General features: G+C 45.7%; 1 protein-coding gene across 2 annotated transcripts in view; it reads left to right on the plus strand.

Annotated features, from left to right (window-relative positions):
* The first annotated feature begins 297 nt into the window (after nucleotides 1-297).
* Nucleotides 298-5191, plus strand: part of SNX10 (sorting nexin 10) — a 62085-nt gene continuing 57191 nt past the window's right edge. Inside the window, exon 1 of one of the 2 annotated variants that reach the window (XM_083188931.1) lies at nucleotides 298-446. The gene's annotated coding sequence lies outside the window, so the exon portion shown is untranslated. The remainder of the gene's footprint in view (nucleotides 447-5191) is intronic. The other variant, XM_083188932.1, reaches the window with a different exon arrangement.

Consider the following 5191-nt stretch of genomic DNA (forward strand, 5'->3'; position numbering starts at 1 on the left):
GTTTCTCTGGATTTTCCCGCTGCACATGTGCAGGTGACAGTGCTGTAGACCCGACAGTTTACGAAGCACGTTGCAGGGATAATTACTTGTTTTCTGAGCAGGTGTCCCTACTACTTAACACATCCATCCGAAGTTATTGCATTGAAAAGGATGAAAATTGGCCCCCCAGTGACGAATACGCATCTGTGTGACGTGTATGTTTAACAAAATCTATTAGCAGAGTTCTATGCTCAGCAGCGTCACATAATAGGTGGGAGGAGCCAAGCACTGTGGCATCCCGACAGCCGGGGATAGGCTTCCGGCCAGGAAATCCCCGTGCTGTGACATAGGGCCAGTATGTAGGCGTGGTCAGAGCGCTTCCAGGATCACGTGAGTGACGCCGGTGTCAGTGAGAGTTGTGCTCTCCTGTGACCGGCTCCCGCTGCTGTTGCTGCCGTCCTGTGTATGTGAGTAGCTCTGGGTGGGACTGGGGAATGAATGGGCTTAGTGTCAAAGTTTCGGGGGGTCACACCGCCCAGGGCTGGGTCACGTGGCAGTCAGTAACAACTACTAGTAGTAGCTGTTACTGTAATGCTGTAGCTGCTGGGCACATGCGTCATGTAACATGTCCCTCGTCTGACCCTCCTGATAGTGCGCATACACATATGGCACTGTTTAATGCCTCTGTTCCCTTTCCTATTAGTGTATCCATTCCACACTGCATGCTGCAGTACCAGGTTTGATAGAACTGGTCTGGGTCTGGTTTTTACTTGGTTCCCAAAAATCGTAATTTCTGAATTACAGTTTGTCAGTTTTCCAGCATTTCCAAGCAAATGGTCAACTGTCATTTGCTCTCATCCATAACCAGGTTTGTGTTCCAACCAGCCAGATCGGACAATACATCTGTAGGTTATGGTAGTGTCAATTGTTTCCCATTCATGAACTAGAAGGTCAATAGTTCAACATTGCAATAGTTCTACATGTGATCTGGTTGGCATGAGTCTTTTTTTTTTTTTTTTGTCAATGTTGAAACCTCAGCATATAGATCCTCACTTATAGTGTGTACACACGGTGCGATATGGCTTCCGATGTTGCCGATATAGTGAACATCGGAAGCCATATCGCATGCAGATTGTGTGGCTTTTTAGGGCTTGCGAGCCCGATGCGCGCTCCTGCGTGAGCGTAAATCGGCAGCCAAATAGAGAGGGCAGGCAAGACTATATAGTCTAAATTGTGCCACTCCATGCATGTCGTGCTACGTGATCAGATCGTATAGGGACTCACATAGCACGGCATATCTCCCGTGTGTACACACCATTAGAGCAAGGCATCTGGCCCGAAACATCGCGAACAATGCAAAGGTGTACATTACACTAAGGGACAGATGTATCAAGCTTAAAAAAAAAGTTATAAAATGGAGAGTGATAAACAGCCAGCCAATCAGCTCCTACCTGCCATGTTACAGGCTGGGTTTGAAAAATAACAGGTAGGAGCTGGTTGTTTATCGCTCTCCACTTTATGTTAAAAGATCGGGTAGCCCTTTCCTACTGTCACAGACAGAGAAGGGGACCCCTAGGGGCGCAAGGTGCTTGACTCGGTAGCAGCTGCAGGGATATCAGGTGTGTCAGACCTGATTGGTAAGTATGCACAGAAAAGAAAGGATATGCAGCGCCGAATAAATAAAAACTTGTAAGCTTGTTGGATTAACTTCACAATTTATAATAAAAATTGAAATTAAAAATATCATAATTTAATAGGCCACACAAATGGTACAATAAATTATTTAAAAGAATGCATTCATGCAGATAAGCAGAGATCGGATTAGCTCTATAGACTGTCCGTTCCTAGGATGCCTGGTAGATTAATACAGTGTTTCCCCGATAATAAGACACTGGGCGGTATTCAATGACCTGAATCGTTGGTCACAGCGATTCAGATTTTACATTCGCCAGCCATTCACCGGTTTTTTACGTCGATTCGCCAAGCGTCGGGAGTCGCCGGGACTAGCTGTGTCACCCTATTCAACGTGGCTGAGAATCGCCGCCCCCAACGGCGATTCTCAGCCAATCCGGCGTTTCCCTAAACAGCTTCAGTACTGTAAGAAATTGCAGTGAAATGCAAGAAAAATGCAAATTACCCTGAAAAAACGATTCCAATACAGCAGACTGCAAAAGCTGTGTAATCTCCGCAAACGCCAAACGAAGGAGTGAGGTGGGGAGGAGAATCATGGGTAAGTGAGGTGCACCATGGGTAAGAACATTGCTTTGTGGGAGAAAAAAAAATACCAGAAAAAATTAAATATATATTTGTATAGCACTTCTACGACCATCACATCACACAAGGGCAGCAAATAATAATACATTACACTTGCAGAGTTAAATTGAACACTTAAAACCAATTATTTCCCAGGTTCCGATAAAAGTTCACCACAAAAAGATGACGAGGGACACTCGGTGAGGAACGGCGATATGAAACAAGAAATAAGAATCGCCAACTTCTCATTGAATACACTTTTGGCGATTCATGGTGATTCCCGTCGACTACCGGCGAATCCCCATGAAAATTCCTATAGACAAAAACCGGCGATTTGTAGAGAATAACATTTGGCGATTGGTGCTTCATTCACCGGTCGTCATCGGCGAATAGAGGTCGTTGAATAGGGTGATTCGCTTTTTCAGCTCAAAAAATCGCCGGCACACACGAAAAAAACACAGAATCGCCATAAAACTTGGCGATTCTGCCTCATTGAATACCGCCCACTGTCTTATTTTTTTTCAACCAACAAAAAACACCATAGGCCTTATTTTCAGGGGAGGTCTTATTTTAATACGGTACACATTGGCAGCAAATGTAAAAAAAACATGCGCCTTTTAAACATGCCCCTGTGCTCCTTTTAAACATGCCCCAGTCCGCCATCTTAAAAATGCCCCCAGTCCGCCATCTTTGACATGCCCCAAACCCCCTTGATATTGTAAACATGCCCCTGTCCTCCTTTTAAACCTGCTCCCAGTTAAAGAGAGGGAACTCCTCCTTTACACACCTCTCCTCCTCTCTGTCTCATCAACGCCAGCACTCCGTGCTCTGCTGCAGCCGCTCTGCTGCAGCCGCGTGATGTGCGCAGCGACGTCACGCCACTCCCGCAATGCATCCCTGGGACCGGGAGCAAAGCGGCATCTGTAGAAGCCGGAGGTCTCTAAATACCTCAGAGGTGAATGAGGATCACCTGGAGGTTAGCGGGGGTTAGTATTTATTGTTTGCAATCCACTGGATTAAAATTTGAATTGGCCTTATTTTCAGGGGAGGTCTTATTTTAGACACATGTCCAAAATCTGGGGAGGTCTTATTTTCGGGGGAGGTCTTATTATCGGGGGAAACACGGTAGTAGGACCGCCTCTGTAAACAGAGTGAATTATAGTTACCGTCCACTTTGCTTGATTTTAGGGAGGAATGGATCCCGATGGAATTAGGAATTTCCCTTTTATTGTCCAAAGTTCCTTATAATGGAGAGTCCATTTGCAAAAGTGGGGCTTGCCACTGAGTGTCGGTTTAACAAACTGATGGTGTGTCCGGTCCGTTCAGGCTGGTTCGGGCAGATGGAAAATCACAAGTGATTGCTGGAGCTTGTAGTCCGCTTCTGCTAGAGGGTTGGTGTCCATCTAACACGTTTCACTGTAAAAAGCTTTCTCAAAGGTAACATTGAGAGCTTTTTACAGCGAAACGCGTTAGTTGGACACCAACCCTACTATTAATCTACCAGGCATCCTAGGAACGAACAGTCTATAGAGCTAATCCGATTTCTGCTTATCTGCATGAATGCATTCTTTTAAATAATTCATTGTACCATTTGTGTGGCCTATTAAATTGTGATATTTTTAATTTCAATTTTTATTATGAATTGTGAAGTCAATCCAACAAGCTTACAAGTTTTTATTTATTCAGCGCTGCATATCCTGTTTTTTTCTGTGCATACTCTCCACTTTATCACTTTTGAAGCTTGATACATCTGTCCCTAATGCAGCCCACACACGCGCCGATGCCGGCGGTGCGATGCTGTACGATGGGGTGCGCGCTCCCGCGGCACCTCATCGTACAGTACAAAAAGTATGTGCTGCACATACGTTTTGTACTAGCTTTTTCAAGCACAGCATCGCATCGCATGCACATCGTATACACAAGGCATACGATGCGATGCTGTGTGTGCTAGTTAAGCCCACAACGCACGCTGGAATCGGTGCGTGTGTGGGCTGCATTAGTGTAATGTACACCTTTGCATTGTTCGCCATGTTTCGGGCCAGGTGCCTTGCTCCGCTACCTCTACACTCCCCACTCCATTTGGATTTGATGTGAATGGCAAAGCATGAAAAAGCCAAACATTGTGAAAAACTCAACTACTGTTAAACTTTTTGGTGTCAACCTATTAGCTAGACCAGGAGTAGCCAACTTCAGTCCTCGAGAGCTACCAACAGTTCACATTTTCTAGATCACCTAGCTGGGGCACAGGTGCACTCATTACTGACTGACACATTATAAACAGGGGTTAAAGTGAGGGGGAATGGGGTGGAAATGAGTTTCACCTCTACCACAGTCCTGAAAAGTAATTCCAACAGAAAAGCCTGTCCCAGCAGCTTCTTCCGGTACGGCGTATGTAATGTAAAGTTAAGATGAACAACTGTGGACATTATGTGTATAAGGGGCATTACTGTGTGGTTTAATATAAATCAAGGGCACTACATGCGGTGTAATGTGTATACGATTGTGCTACCTTTTGCAGTGGGACCATTATCCCTTTATGGGTGGTAGTGGGCACAAATTCCCTGGCCCTGGTCTAGGCTCTGCCTAACGGGGGGGGGGGGGGGGGGGTGTCATTGTTAGGCAAACAGAGTTCCACCAGCTCTCCAGGACCACTTTTAGCCCTGATTATAAGTGATCCACAGCTGGAGCTAACTGGAGTTGGCTATCCCCGAGCTAGACATTGTGAGTCATCTGGTTCCCTTTAAAAAAAAAATCCCCTTGAATACACATGGTGTGATCCTCGGTGGCAGTAGGGACCCTGTGGGTGCTGGCAAGTGCATTCACACTTTATTACATATGGGACAAATCAACACTTCACCCCAGCCACACATTGCAGATCTGTAGCTAGTACCCCTTTTACATCGTCGAAAAATTCGGTTCAGCGGCGGTGTAAATGGGGACAAGCCATGTTCATTTACAC

Source organism: Crinia signifera, chromosome 5 (assembly GCF_055691185.1).
Source record: "Crinia signifera chromosome 5, ASM5569118v1, whole genome shotgun sequence".
NCBI lineage: Eukaryota > Metazoa > Chordata > Amphibia > Anura > Myobatrachidae > Crinia > Crinia signifera.